The 19,828-nt window shown below is 38.3% G+C and overlaps 1 non-coding gene across 1 annotated transcript; it reads right to left on the bottom strand.

Annotated features, from left to right (window-relative positions):
- Positions 1-1,796: 1,796 nt before the first annotated feature.
- On the bottom strand, positions 1,797-1,904 carry LOC112731121 (small nucleolar RNA R71). The gene has a single exon (XR_003166913.1). It is a non-coding gene; the product is annotated as a small nucleolar RNA R71 (small nucleolar RNA).
- Positions 1,905-19,828: the final 17,924 nt, after the last annotated feature.

The following is a 19,828-nucleotide window of genomic DNA, read 5'->3' as shown; positions in this document are numbered from 1 at the left end:
CTTCAAGTTGTTCTTGGTAAGTCTTCTTGTTTGATCTTGATGATTTTTTGTTTTGTGTCTTTTCATGTTTATCATATGCATTCTTGAATTCTTAGTGTCTAAGCATTAAAGAATTCTAAGTTTGGTGTCTTGCATGTTTTCTTTGCATTAAAACTTTTTCAAAAATATGTTCTTGATGTTCATCATGACATTCAAAGTGTTCTTGGTGTTCATCTTGACATTCATAGCATTCTTGCATGCATCACATGTTTTGATCTAAAATTCTCATGCATTGCATCATTTTTCTTGTTTTTCTCTCTCTTCATTAAAAATTCAAAAATCAAAAAAATATCTTTCCCTTTTTCTATCTCATCAAATTCGAAAATTTGAGTTGACTTTTTCAAAATTTTTTAAAATCAAGTTGTTTCTTATGAGTCAAATCAAATTTTCAGTTTGAAAATCTTATCTTTTTCAAAATCTTTTTTTTTCTTTTTTTTTTCAAAAATCAAATCTTTTTCAAAATTCTTAGTTATTTTCGAAAATTCCAAAAATATTTTTAAAAAATCTTTTTTCTTAATTTTTATATCAAATTTTCGAAAATAACATAATCAATTAATGTTTTGATTCAAAAATTTGAAGTTTCTTACTTGCTTGTTAAGAAAGATTCAAACTTTAAGTTCTAGAATCATATCTTGTGATTTCTTATGAATCAAGTCATTAATTGAGATTTTAAAAATCAAATCTTTTTCAAAACTAATTTCAAAATTATCTTTTTATCTTACCTTTTTCAAAAAGTTGGTTTCAAAATATCTTTTCTGACTTCCTAACTTCTTATCTTTTCAAAATTTGTTTCAACTAACTAACTAACTTTTTGTTTGTTTCTTAACTTTTTCAAAACTACCTAACTAACTCTTTCTCTCTCTAATTTTCGAAAATATCTTCCCCCTTTTTCAAAAATTTCTTTTTAATTAACTAATTATTTTTATTTTTTATTTAAAAAAATTTTTTTCGAAAAATACTAACATTTTTCAAAAACCATTTTCGAAAATCACTAACTCTTTTTCAAAAATTATTTTTGAAAATTCTCCCTCTCCCATCTTATTCTATTTATTTATTCATCTACTAACATCTCATCTTACATCTCAACCCTCCTCACAGTTGTGTTTCTTCCATTATACTACATTCTTTGTCTCCCCCTCTTCTTCCACTCACAAAGGGATCCCTATACTATGGTATAAAGGATCTCTATTATTATTATTTTTCTGTGCCCTCTTCTTTGTCATATGAGCAGGAGCAAGGACAAGAATATTCTTGTTGAAGCAGATCCAGAACCTGAAAGGACTCTGAAGAGAAAATTAAGAGAAGCTAAAATACAACAATCCAGAGATAACCTTTCAGAAATTTTCGAACAGGAAGAGGAGATGGCAGCTAAAAATAATAATAATGTAAGGAAGATGCTTGGTGACTTTACTGCACCTAATTCCAATTTACATGGAAGAAGCATCTCCATTCCTGCCATTGGAGCAAACAACTTTGAGCTGAAACCTCAATTAGTTTCTCTGATGCAGCAGAACTGCAAGTTTCATGGACTTCCATCTGAAGATCCTTTTCAGTTCTTAACTGAATTCTTGCAGATATGTGATACTGTTAAGACTAATGGAGTAGATCCTGAAGTCTACAGGCTCATGCTTTTCCCTTTTGCTGTAAGAGACAAACCTAGATTATGGTTGGATTCTCAACCCAAAGACAGCCTGAACTCTTGGGATAAGCTGGTCACGGCTTTCTTAGCCAAGTACTTTCCTCCTCAAAAGCTGAGCAAGCTTAGAGCTGATGTTCAAACCTTCAGACAGAAAGAAGGTGAATCCCTCTATGAAGCTTGGGAAAGATAAAAACAGTTGACCAAAAAGTGTCCTTCTAACATGCTTTCAGAATGGACCATCCTGGATATATTCTATGATGGTTTATCTGAGCTATCAAAGATGTCACTGGACACTTCTGCAGATGGATCCATTCACCTAAAGAAAACGCCTGCAAAAGCTCAAGAACTCATTGACATGGTTGCTAATAACCAGTACATGTACACTTCTGAAAGGAATCCTGTGAGTAATGGGACGCCTATGAAGAAGGGAGTTCTTGAAGTTGATACTCTGAATGCCATATTGGCTCAGAATAAAATATTGAGTCAGCAAGTCAATATGATCTCTCAGAGTCTGAATGGAATGCAAGCTGCATCCAACAGTACTCAAGAGGCATCTTCTGAAGAAGAAGCTTATGATCCTGAGAACCCTGCAATAGCAGAGGTGAATTACTTAGGTGAACCTTATGGAAACACCTATAACTCATCATGGAGAAATCATCCAAATTTCTCATGGAAGGATCAAAAGCCTCAACAAGGCTTTAACAATGGTGGAAGAAACAGGTTTAGCAATAGCAAGCCTTTTCCATCATCCACTCAGCAACAGATAGAGAATTCTGAGCAGAATCCATCTAGCTTAGCAAACTTAGTCTCTGATCTATCTAAGGCCACTGTAAGTTTCATGAATGAAACAAGGTCTTCCATTAGAAATCTGGAAGCACAAGTGGGCCAGCTGAGTAAAAGGATCACTAAAATCCCTCCCAGTACTCTCCCAAGCAATACAGAAGAGAATCCAAAAGGAGAGTGCAAGGCCGTTGACATAAGCAAAATGGCCGAACCCAATGAGGGAGAGGAGGACGTGAATCCCAAGGAGGAAGACCTCCTGGGACGTCCAGTGATCAATAAGGAGCTTCCCTCTGAGGAACAAAAGGACTCTGAGGCTCATCTAGAGAGCATAGAGATTCCATTAAACCTCCTTATGCCCTTCATGAGCTCTGATGAGTATTCCTCTTCTGAAGAGAATGAGGATGTTACTGAAGAGCAAACTGCCAAGTTTCTTGGTGCAATCATGAAGCTGAATGCCAAATTATTTGGTATTGAGACTTGGGAAGATGAACCTCCCTTGTTCACCAATGAACTAAGTGATTTGGATCAACTGACATTGCCTCAGAAGAGACAGGATCCTGGAAAGTTCATAATACCGTGTACCATAGGCACCATGATCTTTAAGGCTCTGTGTGACCTTGGTTCAGGAATAAACCTCATGCCCCTCTCTGTAATAAGAAACTGGGAATCTATGGGGTGCAAGCTGCTAAAATCTCATTAGAGATGGCAGACAATTCAAGAAAACAGGCTTATGGACAAGTAGAGGACGTGTTAGTAAAGGTTGAAGGCCTTTACATCCCTGCTGATTTCATAGTCTTGGATACTGAAAAGGAAGAGGATGAATCCATCATCCTAGGAAGACCTTTCCTGGCCACAGCAAGAGCTGTGATTGATGTGGACAGAGGAGAATTGATCCTTCAATGGAATGAGGACTCCCTTGTGTTTAAAACTCAAGGATCTCCCTCTGCAACCATGGAGAGGAAGCATGAAAAGCTTCTCTCAAAGCAGAGTCAACCCAAGCCCCCACAGTCAAACTCTAAGTTTGGTGTTGGGAGGCCACAACCAAACTCTAAGTTTGGTGTTGAACTCCCATATCCAAACTCTAAGTTTGGTGTTGGAGAGTTTCAACAATGCTCTGAACATCTGTGAGGCTCCATGAGAGCCCACTGTCAAGCTATTGACATTAAAGAAGCGCTTGTTGGGAGGCAACCCAATTTTTATTTATCTAACTATATTTTTCTTAATTATATGTCTTTATAGGTTCATGATCATGTGGAGTCACAAAATAAATATAAAAATTGAAAATGGAATCAAAAACAGCAGAAGAAAAATCACACCCTGGAGGAGCATCTGTCTAGCGTTCAACGCCAGAACAGAGCATGGTGCTGGCGCTGAACGCCCAAAATGGGCAGCTTCTGGGCGCTGAACGCCAGAACAGGCATGGTTCTGGCGTTCAACGCCAGAAATGGCACACAAATGGGCGTTGAACGCCCAAAATGGCCACCAACCTGGCGCTGAACGCCCAGAGTTGTGTGCAAAGGCATTTTTACATGCCTAATGGGTGCAGGGATGTAAATCCTTGAACACCTCAGGATCTGTGGACCCCACAGGATCCCCACCTACCTCCACTCACTTCTTCTCACCACTTTCTTTCACACAACCCCATAAACACTCTTCCCCATCACCTCTTCACCACTCACATCCATCCACTCTTCCCCATAAACCTACCTCATAAACTCCACCTACCTTCAAAAATTCAAAACCAATTTCCCACCCAAACCCACCCATATGGCCATACCTTAACCCCCCTCCCTTCCCTATATAAAGCCCTCCATTCTTCATCAAATTCACACAACACACCCCTCTACACTCCTCTTGGCCGAAACCACATCTCCCTCTCCCTCTCCTCCATTTCTTCTTCTTCTTCATTTATTCTTTTGTTTATTGCTCGAGGGCGAGCAATATTCTAAGTTTGGTGTGGTAAAAGCATAAGCTTTTTGTTTTTCCATTACCATTGATGGCACCTAAGACCGGAGAATCCTCTAGAAAGGGGAAAGGAAAGACAAGAGCTTCCACATCCGAGTCATGGGAGATGGAAAGGTTCATCTCCAAAGCCCATCAAGACCACTTCTATGATGTTGTGGCCAAGAAGAAGGTGATCCCTGAGGTCCCTTTCAAACTCAAAAGAAATGAGTATCCGAAGATCCGACATGAAATTCAAAGAAGAGATTGGGAAGTTCTAACAAATCCCATCCAACAAGTCGGCATCCTAATAGTTCAAGAGTTCTATGCTAATGCATGGATCACCAAGAACCATGATCAAAGTAAGAACCCGGATCCAAAGAACTATGTTACAATGGTTCGGGGGAAATACTTAGATTTTAGTCCGGAGAATGTGAGGTTGGCGTTTAACTTGCCCATGATGTAAGGAGATGAACGCCCCTACACTAGAAGGGTCAACTTTAATCAAAGGTTGGACCAAGTCCTTATGGACATATGCGTGGAAGGAGCTCAATGGAAGATTGACTCCAAAGGCAAGCCGGTTTAACTAAGAAAATTGGACCTCAAGCCTATAGCTAGAGGATGGTTGGAGTTCATTCAATGCTCAATCATTCCCACTAGCAACCGGTCTGAAGTTACTATAGACCGGGCCATCATGATCCACAGCATCATGATTGGAGAAGAGGTGGAAGTTCATGAGATTATACCTCAAAAACTCTACAAGGTGGCTGACAAGTCCTCCACTATGGCAAGGTTAGCCTTTCCTCACCTCATCTGCTACCTATGCAATTCGGCTGGGATTGACATAGAAGGAGATATCCTCATTAAAGAGGACAAGCCCATCACTAAGAAAAAGATGGAGCAAGCAAGAGAGCCCATTCATGGAGCTCAAGAGGCGTATGAAGCTCATCACTATGAGATCCCGAAAATGCCTCAAATGCACTTTTCTCCACAAAATTTTTGGGAGCAAATCAACACCTCCCTAGGAGAATTGAGTTCCAATATGGGACAACTAAGGGTGGAACATCAAGAGCACTCCATCATGCTTCATGAAATAAGAGAAGATCAAAAAGCAATGAGGGAGGAGCAACAAAGACAAGGAAGAGACATAGAAGAGCTCAAGGACATCATTGGTTCCTCAAGAAGGAAACGCCACCATCACTAAGGTGGATTCATTCCTTGTTCTTATTTCTTCTGTTTTTTGTTTTCTATGTTATGTGCTTATCTATGTTTGTGTCTTCATTACATGATCATTAGTAGTAGTTAGTAACTTTGTCTTAAAGTTATGAATGTCCTATGAATCCATCACCTCTCTTAAAAAAAAATTGTTTTAATTCAAAAGAACAAGAAGTACATGAGTTTTGAATTTATCCTTGAACTTAGTTTAATTATATTGATGTGGTGACAATGCTTCTTGTTTTCTGAATGTATGCTTGAACAGTGCATATGTCTTTTGAAGTTGTTGTTTAAGAATGTTAAACATGTTGGCTCTTGAAAGAATGATGACTAGGAAACATGTTATTTGATAATCTGAAAAATCATAAAAATGATTCTTGAAGCAAGAAAAAGCAGCAAAGAACAAAGCTTGCAGAAAAAAAAATAAGCGAAAAAATATAGAAAGAAAAAGCAAGCAGAAAAAGCCAAAAGCTCTTAAAACCAAGAGGCAAGAGCAAAAAGCCAATAACCCTTAAAACCAAAAGGCAAGGAAAATAAAAAGGATCCCAAGGCTTTGAGCATCAGTGGATAGGAGGGCCTAAAGGAATAAAATCCTGGTCTAAGCGGCTAAACCAAGCTGTCCCTAACCATGTGCTTGTGGCGTGTAGGTGTCAAGTGAAAACTTGAGACTGAGCGGTTAAAGTCAAGGTCCAAAGCAAAAGAAGAGTGTGCTTAAGAACCCTGGACACCTCTAATTGGGGACTTTAGCAAAGCTGAGTCACAATCTGAAGAGGTTCACCCAATTATGTGTCTGTGGCATTTATGTATCCGGTGGTAATACTGGAAAACAAAGTGCTTAGGGTCACGGCCAAGACTCATAAAGAAGCCGTGTTCAAGAATCATCATACTGAACTAGGAGAATCAATAACACTATCTGAACTCTGAGTTCCTATAGATGCCAATCATTCTGAACTTCAATGGATAAAGTGAGATGCCAAAACTATTCAAGAGGCAAAAAAGCTATAAGTCCCGCTCATATGATTGCAGCCATGTTTCATTGATAGTTTGGAATTTATAGTATATTCTCTTCTTTTTATCCTATTTGATTTTAAGTTGCTTGGGGACAAGCAACAATTTAAGTTTGGTGTTGTGATGAGCGGATAATTTATACGCTTTTTGGCATTGTTTTTAGTATGTTTTTAGTAGGATCTAGTTACTTTTAGGGATGTTTTCATTAGTTTTTATGTTAAATTCACATTTCTGGACTTTACTATGAGTTTGTGTGTTTTTCTATGATTTCAGGTATTTTCTGACTGAAATTGAGGGACTTGAGCAAAAATCAGATTCAGAGGTTGAAGAAGGACTGCTGATGTTGTTGGATTCTGACCTCCCTGCACTCAAAGTGGAATTTTTGGAGCTACAGAACTCGAAATGGCGCGCTTCTAATTGCGTTGGAAAGTAGACATTCAGGGATTTCCAGAAATATATAATAGTCCATACTTTGGCCAAGAATAGATGACGTAAACTGGCGTTCAACGCCAGCTTTCTACCCAAATCTGGCGTCTAGCGCCAGAAAAGGAGCCAAAACCAGAGTTGAACGCCCAAACTGGCACAAAAGCTGGCGTTCAACTCCAAGAAAGACCTCTACACGTGCAACACTCAAGCTCAGCCCAAACACACACCAAGTGGGCCCCGGAAGTGGATTTATGCATCAATTACTTTCTCATGTAAACCCTAGTAGCTAGTTTATTATAAATAGGACCTTTTACTATTGTATTTGGCATCCTGGATTGTATTTTGATCCTGTGATCACGTTTTGGGGGCTGGCCATCTCGGCCATGCCTGGACCTTCACTTATGTATTTTCATACGGTAGAGTTTCTACACTCCATAGATTAAGGTGTGGAGCTCTGTTGTTCCTCAAAGATCAATGCAAAGTACTACTGTTTTCTATTCAATTCATCTTATTTCGCTTCTAAGATATCCATTCGCACCCAAGAACGTGATGAAGGTGATGATTATGTGTGACGCTCATCACCATTCTCCCCTATGAACACGTGCCTGACAAACACTTCCGTTTTACATGAAATAAGCTAGAATGAATATCTCTTAGATCTCCTAACCAGAATCTTCGTGGCGTAAGCTAGAATGATGGCGGCATTCAAGAGAATCCGAAAAGTCTAAACCTTGTCTGTGGTATTCCGAGTAGGATTCAATGATTGAATGACTGTAACGAGCTTCAAACTCGCGATTGTTGGGCGTTAGTGACAAACGCAAAAGGAGGGTGAATCCTATTCCAGCATGATCGAGAACCGACAGATGATTAGCCGTGCTATGACAGAGCATGTGAGCATATTTTTCACTGAGAGGAGGGGATGTAGCCACTGACAACGGTGATGCCCTTGCATAAAGCCAGCCATGGAAAGGAGTAAGATTGATTGGATGAAGATAGCAGGAAAGCAGAGGTTCAGAGGAACGAAGGCATCTCCATTCGCTTATCTGAAATTCTCACCAATGAATTACATAAGTATTTCTATCCCTATTTTATTATATTAAATTCAAAAACACCATTATCAATTTATATCTGCCTAATTGAGATTTGCAAGGTGACCATAGCTTGCTTCACACCAACAATCTCCGTGGGATTCGACCCTTACTCACGTAAGGTATTACTTGGACGACCCAGTGCACTTGCTGGTTAGTTGTATCGAAGTTGTGAACCATGGTATTGGCACCATGTTCTTGGCGCCATTGCCAGGGAAAGAAAGAGCCATGAATTTTACATAATTAAAGTGTAATCACGATTACGCGTACCAAGTTGCTCACGTTGCCAGGGATTGTTCGAGCCTGGACATCACAATTTCGTGCACCAGTCCTCAATAAGATCAGAGAAAAGACTCATCATGCACCTTTGGAAAGTAGCTGGTGCATTGCACAAGCCAAAGGGCATTCTCTTGTAAGCATAAGTCCCAAAAGGACATGTAAAAGTAGTCTTTTCCTTATCCTCCGGAGCTATATGAATCTGGAAATAACCTGTGTAACCATCTAAAAAGCAATAATGTGATTTACCTGACAGGCGATCCAGCATTTGATCAATGAATGGAAGTGGGTAGTGATCCTTACGGGTAGCTTGGTTGAGACGCCTGTAATCAATGCAGACTCTCCAAGCATTCTGAACTCGAGTTGCTATGAGCTCTCCATGCTCACTCTTCATTGTAGTGACTCCAGACTTCTTGGGCACCACTTGTACTGGGCTTACCCATTCACTGTCTAAAATGGGATATATGATACCTGCTTTCAATAGTCTGGTCACTTCCTTTTTGACAACTTCCAAGATGGTGGGATTCAATCTTCTTTGGGGTTGACGGACAGGTCTTGCTCCCTCTTCTAAAAATATTCTGTGCTCACATACTTGGGGGTTGATTCCAACTATGTCTGCTAAACTCCACCCAATTGCCTTCTTATGCTTCCTCAGTAGATCAAGTAATTGTTCTTCTTGTTGAGAAGTCAGTTCCCTTGCAATAATGATTGGAAGCTTCTGCTCATCCTCAAGATACGCATATTTGAGATGTGGAGGGAGAGGTTTCAATTCTAACTTTTGATCATGGGCAGGCTCTGGATTATCTAGGGCTTGTGAAAATGGCGAAGTGCCTTCATTGTCAGTTAAAAGGGTCCCCACACTTGGACATTGTCCAGTGTGCCTCTCTCCAAACTCTTCCGTGTGAACTTTAGCTACACTTTCGTCTATGACATCACACTGGAAGATAGAACGATCCTCTGGGGGGCTGTCAATGACTCCATTCAGATTGAAGATTACTATGCGACCATCTATTTCAAAGGAGTATGTTCCTGAAAAAGCATCCAATTTGAATTTTGATGTCTTCAGGAATGGTCTTCCAAGTAGGATTGATGATGGCTTATCTGAATCATTATGGGGCATCTCCAAGATATAAAAATCAGTGGGAAATGTAAGCTCTTTTATGTTCACCAAAACATCTTCAGCAACTCCAGCCACTGTAATAATGCTTTTATCTGCTAACACAAAACGAGCTGCCGACCTTTTTAAGGGAGGGAGCCTCAAAACATCATATATAGACAAAGGCATTATACTAACACATGCTCCTAAATCGCACATGCAATCATAAATTACTACACCACCAATAGTACAGCTAACTATACAAGGACCTGGATCACTACATTTTTCAGGTAATCCTCCCATTAAAGCAGATATAGAACTACCTAAAGGAATAGTTTCTAATTCATTAATTTTGTCTTTATGGATACATAAGTCTTTTAGAAACTTTGCATATTTAGGTACCTGCTGAATAACATCAAAAAGAGGAACAGTTACCTTAACCTTTTTAAATATTTCTACCATTTTGGGGTCGGGTTCCGGCTGCTTCCTGGGCTTCCTTGCAAGTTGTGGAAAGGGAATAGGAGTAGTATTTTCTGTGGTGTCTGCGCCTTTTGGTGCTTCCTCTTGTGGTTGAGCTATTTCTTCTTCAGCTATGTCCTGTATATCCTCTTCTTCTTCAACATCTTCTATTTCTACCACCTCTTCAGCTGAGGCGTATTCTGGTGAGCTTGATTCCTCCTGATTCCTATCCTGCAGTGTGGTTCCGAACCTCAGGGTGATGGCATTAATGCCTCCCTTTGGATTGGGTAATGGTTGAGAGGGGATTCCAGTGGTGCTTGAAGGTTGGTTACTGGAATTTTGTGTTGATTCAAGCTGTGTCATATAAGCTTGCAGAGTAGAGGTGAGACCATTCAGACTGGCATTAATACTATTCATGATGTTATTTTCCATGGTCTGTAGTCTTCGCTCAAAAGATTGTAGTAGCTCTTCATTAGAAGATAAAGAAGAATGAGTAAATTGAGAGGTCTGCTGTTGATTGTTCTGTGGTCCTTGGTTTTGCCTCAGGTGAGGTGCTCTGTAAGGTTGATTTTGCTGCCTGCTGTTGTTATTATTCCACCTCTAATTTCCCTGATTATCTCTGCCTCCTCTGTTATTGTTGTCCCTCCAATTCTGGTTTGAATTGTCCTGCCATCCATGGTTATTATTTCCACTTTGATTGTACCCTTGGTTGGGGTGGTCATAGAAGTTGTGAGTGGATGCCACCATGTTGTCTTCTTGTTGAAGCTGCATGTATTCATCAGTGTAATGGCTATAATCAGCACAGATTCCGCAAATTCTTTGTGGGACTAGTTGTTGGGTTTGCTGTGGTGGAGGAGGTTGAGCTTGCTGAGCTTGTTGTTGATTCAATTGCATTTGCTTCAGCAAGTTGGTCATTTCACAGATGCTTTGAGTTAGAGCAGCAGTCTCTCTACTAGAGGATACTTCTGCAACAGCTTTTGAACGGCCCTGCTTCTGTCTGTGGTTCCTAGTAGATTCAGCTAAATCACTGATCAATTGCCAAGCCTCATACCCTGTGTGATATAGCTGAGTAGCACTATCTTGTCAATCATGTGGTGGGAACATGCTTCCAGAAGATTATTGAAGCGCTCCCAGTATTCAAAGAGAGTTTCATTGTCATCCTGAACAATTATGGAAATATCCTTCCTCAGTTTATCAGTGACTTCAGATGGAAAGAATTTTTCCAGAAACTCCTTTCTGAGTGTATCCCAGTTGGATACATTTTCTAGAGGTTGAGTGTAGTACCATTCCCTTGCCTTTCCTTCAAGAGAAAACGGGAAAGCTTTCAGCAAAATTGAAGTTTCATCAGTGCCATCACGCCTGACAGTAGAACAGGCTGCCTGAAAATCTCTCAAGTGCTTGATAGGCTCTTGAGCAGGTAGGCCATGAAACTTGGACATCAAATTTAGCAGTGCGGTCTTTATTTCAAAATCTGTAGCTACCGCTGGATGATGCGCTTGAAACGGTTGCATTGTAAAATCAGGGGCTCCTTCCTCCTGGATGGTAACTCTCCTAGCTGCCATGTCTTCTGCACGTAAAAGAACCGAATCAGTAGAACGGGGGCTGGTTTCTTCCTCAAGTTCACTTTCAGATCCGCCCTCAGAGCGGGCTAACCGACACTGTTCTCGCCTTATTCGTGAAATAGTCCTTTCAATTTCAGGATCGAATATTAGCAAGCGCGGATCAGGAAGTGAACGCGTCATTTGACGGAAGAAAACTGCAGCTCATAGTAGCAAAATAAAATAAAATGCAAAGAAATAAATTCTAATTAATAAATTCAGCACTCTATTGCAACTCCCCGGCAACGGCGCCAAAAATTGATGAGATGCAGAAGCTGGTGAATTAAAAATTATTAATATGGTTACGTTGCAAGTATAGTTCTTAACTCACCGAAAATCTGCCTATCAATTTAGAAATATGTCACAGAGAGTTTAAATTAAAAATTACTGGGAGTTTTAAGTCCCAGGTCGTCTCCCAACGAGTTGCAGAAAGTGTGCTATTTTATTAATCAGATGTTCCAAGAAGTTGAGTTAAGTAAATTGAAAATTAAATTGAGGGAATTTAAATAAAATGAATAAAAGCCTTGACTGGGAGTTGATTAGTTGGAACTTCTATTGTTGATGGAGTGATTTTAAGATTAATTTGTAATTGATGGTTGTTCTGTTTGGTTATCCTTTACTAGGTAAAGAAAAGTCAAACAAGTTGGAATGCTGGATCTGTTCACAGGTTGCAACCCACTTAGTTCAAAGGGATTGGCGTTAGCGATTAGATACAATCCAATAGTTAACCCAATTACAATTTTTCTTTCAATCCTTCCAACTCAAGAGTTCCTTTTAATCAACTCCCCATCAAGTGAAGAAACTACTCACTCATTGTAAATAATAAATCCATAACACATGAAAGGGAATTGAAGGAAGACATGATTATTAGAATGGAGAAATAGATTAAAATGGAAGAAATAATTCTTGTATTAAATAGTCATAAAAGTATTCAAATAACAAAATTGAACAAAGCAAAGAACATGGAAGAATAAAACCAAGTTAAGAGAACGAACTAGAATGACGAAGTCTTGATGAGAAAATAACTCTTCTCAATGTTCCAATGCTAAGACCAATTGAAAATTAAAATTCTAAAACCTAGAGTGAAAAACCTAAGGGAGTAAAACTAGATCTAAAACTGTAAACTGTATAGAATGAATGTTCTCTTTTGTTTCTGCATATTCTCTGGCTCTAGTCTGCTGTTCCGGGCCGAAAATTGGGTCGAATTAAGGTCCAAAATCGCCCCCAACGAATTCTGCAGATTATGCAGATCGCACATGTCACGCGATCGCGTCATCCATGCGGACGCGTCATTTGCATTTTTCCATGACACACGTTCGCGTCGTCCACGCTACCGCGTCGCCTGAGCTTTTCCAATCCGCGCGGCCGGGTGAGCCATGCGACCGCGTCACTGCGATTTGCGCTCCTTCGCGCGGTCGCGTGAGCCATGCGACCGCGTCACTTCTCGCTGGTTATCTCCTCAAATTCTTGTGTTCCTTCCATTTTTGCTAGCTTCCTTTCCAATCTCCAACTCATTTATGCCCTGTAAAGTCTGAAACACTCAACACACAGATCACGGCATCGAATGTAATAAAGGAGAATTAAAAATAAATAATTAAAGTCTCTAGGAAGCAATTTTCAAATATGTAATAAATTCAGGAAGGAAATCTAAATGCATGCTAATTTAATGAATAAGTGGGTAAGGATCATGATAAAACCACACAATTAAACACAATATAAATCATAAAATAGTGGTTTATCAGGGGTTTGTTACTTGTGACAACCAAACCGTTTGTAAGAAAGGACTTTTGTTGGTTTAGAAGCTATACCTGCAACGAGGATTTATCTGCGAAAATTCTAGATCGCGCAAAAGTTCTCTCTTCAAAATGGCGCCGTTGCCGGGGAATTGTAAACGTGTGCCTTATTATTGGTTACTGTAAATATTTGCTTGTTTATTTGTTTTTATTTTTGTTTTTAATTTTTTTCTTTTTCGTAAATTAAGAGGTTATTGGTTTTTATTTAGTTATTAAAAAAATTTTTTTCAAAAATTTGTTCTTCCTGTTCATCTTGACCTTCAAGTTGTTCTTAGTTGTTTTCTTCGTTTCGATCTAAAAATTTTAAGTTTGGTGTCATTTTATTGTTTTTCTATTTCCGCATTTAATTCAAAAATATCTTTTCTCTTTATTTTAATTGAATTTTCGAAATTTGAATTAAAATTTTTTTCAGATTTTTATTTTAAAATTTTTATCTTATCTTAGTTTTAAATTTCAAAATTCAAAATTCAAAATTCAAAATTTAAATTTAAAAATTTTTAAAATCAAATCTTTTCAAAATTTAAATCTTTTTCAAATCTCTATCTTATATTGTTGACTTTTTCAAAATTCAAATTTCAAAATTTAAATTTCAAATTTCAAATTCTCAAATTTCAAATTTCAAAATTCAAATCTTTTTCAAAAATCATATCTTTTTCAAAATCTTATCTTATCTTATTTCCAAAATCAAATTTCAAAATTCAATATTTAAATTTCAAATTTCAAATTTCAAATTTCAAATTTCAAATTTCAAAATTCAACTTTCAAAATTTAAAATTCAAATTTCAAAAATTTAATTTTCAAATTCAAAATTTAAAATTTAATAACCTTTTAATTTAAATTTGTTTTTATTTTCGTTTTTAATTTTTATTTTGCTACTATGAATTCTCACCCCTCTGGTTTCAAGTTTGGTTCCAATGTTGTTGTAAGGAATGGAAACTATAATGAAAATAGGCATCAAGGTTGGAAGAATCAAAGATGGGAAGAGCCACAAGGATTTGATTAACCCTCTTGGCAACAATCCCCTCCAATGCACTATAACTAACAACCATTCTGTGATGCATACCAAGATGATGATTATGGTGGACCCCTTGTAGTTACCAATAAGTCCCGTCATATGCTTATGAACCATCTCCTCAACACAACTCTGGACCACCATACTCATAAGCCCCTTACCACCAAACACCACCATATGATCCTAACCCGTATCCACACCAATTCCAATCCAATTACTCCCAAAAACCACCACTTCTCTATGCACCATGTCCATATCCATCACCCCAAGAATCAAGGGAGCAACTCCAGGAAACATTTGAAAAATTTCATGCCACACTCCACCAATTGAATCAAGCAATAAATCGATTACCCTCTCGACGTTCGGACACTCAAGGAACCCCCATGGCTTCTTGTGGACAATCTAATGAAGAACGTAGCATGAAGAAGATACTAGAAACTCCAGTGGACAGTACGGAGCATGACTTTGTACTGGAACAAGTGGAGGAAGCTATAATTATTGAAGAGGAAGAAGTGGTTGAAGACTTAGGAGATGCTGAATCCCCATGGGAAAGTCAAGTTATAAAGCCTCCTTCAAGGATGTTTGAAATTGATGTTGAGGAGGGTGTACAACCTCCAAGGCATATCATGATTGAAGACTTTGAAGAGGTTGATCAAGAGATGGATTCAATCATTGATGAATTCTTATCTGCAATTGAATCCTCTCCCATTAGACTTGACATGGAAATTAAAGAAGAAGAAGCACAACCTCCCATGCCCTTGGTGAACAATGAAGAAGAGATCAAATTGGAAGAAAGCTACCAAGAGAAAGAGTTTGAAATTGAAGAAACTTGCAAGGAGGTGGAAGTTGACAAGGAAGAACTCAAGGGACTGGAGCTGGAAATCACCATGCCAATGTTGTTGGAGACCTCTCCCCCAAAGCCATCACCATCTATTCCTTCACTCAAGTGGGTAAATCTTTCATCTCTAAGCTTAATTAGCTCACTTGAATATGCTTTACTTGAAACAGATGGTCAGCTTAGAGCTCTTTGTGGCATTAAGCGTAAAAGGAAGATGGTTAGTTGTTGGAGTTGTCATGCAAGGTTCAACATGGTTGTGTGCTCAAAGTTTAAATACAAGGGTTGGTGTAAAGCTCAACTGAATGGGTCTAGGAAGTTGTTTGGCCGCTTTAGTGAGAATTCAGACTGCTTGCTACTCGGATGGAATCATAATGATCAACAAGAAGACGTGTGCAAGAGTAAGATTTGGGACCCCGGAATTCATTATGGCAATCAACACTCTTGGGGCCTTGTCACTTGCCTTAACTTACTTGAAGGCTTTCTGCGCCTAGTTTGGGATTCCGGAGGCTGTTGGCATTCCAAACATTGGTGGAGATTTCTGGATGAATTCAAGCACAAGCCACCATAACAGGAAGCTCATCAAATGTCCAACTTAAGGACTTTAACTAAAAGTGCTAGGTGGGAGACAACCCACCATGGTATGATCATTCCTTTCTCAATTTTAATTTTATTTCGTTTTGTTTGTTTTTAGTTTTATTTTATTTTATTGAACCTGGAATTATTCATAACATCCATATCAGCATTGCATTTTGCATTCTGCATTTTTCATGCACCAAAAAAAAAAAAACACGCACGCGACGCGTAAGCGTCACTGACGTGTCCGCGTCACCAGTGCGTTTGGAAGAAAAGAAAAGTGAACAGAGAGTCACGTGAAAGCGTGGCTGGAGGCGTCCCTTTGGCACAAATTGATCCACGCGACCGCATCGCTGACACGTCCGCGTCATTTACGAAAAAAGCCTCCCACGCGTCCGCGTCACCCACGCAAATGCGTGCCCTAAAAATCGACGTAAAGAGGGTGTTTGGCAGTAAGTTGGGCTGGAATGGGGCTGGACCCATGCTGGAAGCACAAGCCCACTCAAGCGAACGTGTGCCCCACGCGTCCGCGTCATTTTTCAGAGTATAGCTATCCACGCGATCGCGTCAACCACGCGACTGTGTCACCCAAAAATCTGGCGAAAAGAGTTTCGAACAGAGGGTTGTGCGTACGCGAGGTTGCACTCGCGCCAATCGCACAAATCAGGCCACGCGATCGCGTGACCCATGCGTCCGCGTCCCCTGACCTTATCGCGCACCACGTGACCGCGTCACTCACGCGTCTGCGTCACCTGCGTCGCACAACTCATCCAAATCAGCACCAATTATCTTCTCTTTTCTTTTCTAATCCCAATTTCTTCTATCTTTTCTTCTTTCTTTCTTACTTTATTTCTTTCACTTCTCATTCCTTTTCACCTTCATTCTATTTTACTTAATTTATTTGAATATTTCATTCATTGCATTTTAATTTTGTGCATATTTTTCTTTTCTTTTCTAAATTTATTACTCTTCCATTGGTGTCACTTGTTCATATTCAACTGTTGTGTCTTTTCTGGTATTATTTTGGTGCTCAGTGACTTGTTTTACACTGTTGAGTAATATTATTTAAGTCAATGCTAATCTTTTATGATATTTTTATTAATTTTGCATTGACATTAATTTATATTATCTTGCACTCTCTTCCCTATTGTTGCAAATTGTTGCACTCTTGATTTGCCATGTACTTCTACTGTTTTCTCACTTGCATGTTGTAGCTACCATGTAATTGGGACCCTTATTATCTGGCATTAACACCCATATTTTATTTATTTTCTATCTTTATTTTTGGGTTACTTTTCTTCTTTTCCCTCTTCTTTCAGGATGGTCACCAAGAAAGGAGAGGAAAAACTTCTAAATGGGGAGACAAACAAGTCCATCAGCACAATCCTTGGAGAAAAGTATCAGTTAGAGAGACCCGTCCACTTGTACATCTTAGCATGCACCGAGGACGGTGCAATCTTTAAGTGTGGGGAGGTCGATACCGATCTCCGTGGGTTAGTACCTTCCTGTCTCAACACTAATGTTCAAATTTTCTTTGTTAAATTAGTTGTTGCATTTGCATGTTTAATTGCATGTTTGTTTGATTTTATGCATTTAGTTACTACTTGGCTAAAGTAATAAATTTCTTTTTAGGACTCTTTTTTTGAAAAATTTCACTGATTTAAATTGAAAAATTTTTATGTTAAAACTTGTTTGAAGTTGTAGTTGGAACATAGTTAAAAGCTAAGAACACACAACCTGTGAGATTTTGAGCTTATTTATATGGTTACATTATTTAACCATAAATTTTTATTCTTGTGTGTTTTCTTCTCTATAATTGCAATATTTGCTTTGTTCCATTCTATATGTCCATTATTTAGTATATTTACATGCTTGCATATAATTGAGGCCATTATTTGTTATTAGCTCACTTATCCCAAATAAGCCTACCTTTTACATCGCCCTTGTTAGCCACTTTGAACTTTTTAACCCCCTTCTATTTCATGACCACATTACTAGCCTTAAGCAGAAAAACAAAATAAAAATCCCAAGTTGAATCCTTGGTTAGCTTAAGATGGATATTGTGTATAATTTAAGTGTGGAGAATTTTATGGGAACATGGGATGATATGAAAAAAAATAGGGAATTAAATTGAATGAGTTATTTGAAAATTTGGGAAACATGCTCATGTGAAATCAAAATAATTAAATTACCATGTGCATTGAAAAAAAATACTCAATAAATAAGTAAATAAATAAAGGGACAAAATTACCCCAATGCTAAGTTTAATAATGAAAGATCAATACACATGTGATAAATTAAAAAAAAAAGTTGATACATAAGTATGTGATGCAAAAGTGGGAATTTTGGGTAGTTAGGCATGAATTAGAATTATATAGAGTATATATATGTTAGGTGAAAGTTTAGGTTAATTAAAGATTTAATTTATAGCTCACTTAGCCATATATATATATATATATATATATATATACCTTCACCCTTACCTTAGCCCCATTACAACCTTGAAAAGACCTCATGATATTTGCATTGGTACATTAAATTTTTGTTGATTAGTTAGATGAAGAACACAGTTTAGAAAGCGTGATTAGAGAAGAGTAGAGTGAATTACCCTATACACTTGAGAGACTAGAGTGATATACACTACCAGTGAGGGTTCAATGCTTGATTCTTTGTTCCCTGCTTTCATGAGCTATCTTCTTACAAGTTTACTTGTCCTTTATTGTATGATTTGAATTAGTGAAATTCGATTTATGTATATTCTTGGAGAATTTTATTTACTTTTAACCAAGTAGGTAGAAACATTTTGCATGTAGTTGCATTCATACAGATAGGTTGTATTTCATACATTCTATCATTCCTCTTCACTCCTTTATAGCTTCTCTTGAGCTTAGCATGAGGACATGCTAATGTTTAAGTGAGGGGAGGTTGATAAACCACTATTTCATGGTTTATCTTATGCTCAATTGAGTGGTTTTATCAACTCTTTACCCACTTATTCATACTATTTGCATGGTTTTATATTTTCCTTCCTGATTTTGTGCTATGACTGAAAACATGTTTCTTTGGTCTTAATTTGCTAATATTAATCCTCTTCTATTACCATTCGATGCCATGATATGTGTGTTAAGTGATTTCAGAGATTACAGGGCAGGAATGGCTTAGAGGATGGAAAGGAAGCATGGAAAAGTGGAAGGAATACAAGAAGTTGGAGAAATTGCTAAGCTGTCCAGCCTGAGCTCTTCGCACTCAAACAGTCATAACTTGAGCTACAGAGGTCCAAATGAGATGGTTCTAGTTGTGTTGGAAAGCTAACATCTGGGGCTTCGCAACGATATATAATTTGCCATAGCTGCTCCGAAGCCAGGCGACACAAACGCGTGGATTACGCGGATGCATAACCTGGCAGAAACGCAATCCACGCAAACACGTGCACAACGCCTCCGCGTCACTTTGCCGCGACCTGAACGTAACAAAAATCGCTGGGGGCAATTTCTGGGCTGTTTTTGACCCAATTTTCGGCCCGGAAAATACAGATTAGAGGCTATAAAGTGGGGGAATGCATCCATTCATCATACAACATATCATCAGCTCATAATTCACTTTTCATAATTTAGATGTAGTTTTTAGAGAGAGAGAGGTTCTCTCCTCTCTCTTAGGTTTTAGGATTAGGATTCCTCTTAAAGGATTTAGGATTTCAACTGCTTCTCAGGTTCAACGTTCCTTTTATTTATTTTCCCAATTTACTTTATGAACTTCTCCATGTTAGATTTGAATTTATGTTTAAATGTAATTTGATGTGTTTCAGATTTATGATCACTTTATTCTATTTATGAATGCTTTTAATTTAATTTAAATATTTTCTTCCTTTTGGCTTTGGTTAAATAATTGGTGACGCTTGAGTTATCAAATTCGAGGTGTTGACTGAAAATTGGAATTCTTCAAGAATTAATTCGAGTTCCACTAACTCTAGCCTTTCCCAAGGAAAGACTAGGACTTGAGGAATCAAATTAATTCATCCACTTAACTTACCTTCCTAGTTAGAGG

This window comes from Arachis hypogaea, chromosome 12, assembly GCF_003086295.3.
Source record: "Arachis hypogaea cultivar Tifrunner chromosome 12, arahy.Tifrunner.gnm2.J5K5, whole genome shotgun sequence".
Lineage (NCBI taxonomy): Eukaryota > Viridiplantae > Streptophyta > Magnoliopsida > Fabales > Fabaceae > Arachis > Arachis hypogaea.
The sequence above is the reverse complement of the archived record's forward strand: the minus strand, read 5'-3'. Positions and strand labels throughout refer to the sequence as shown.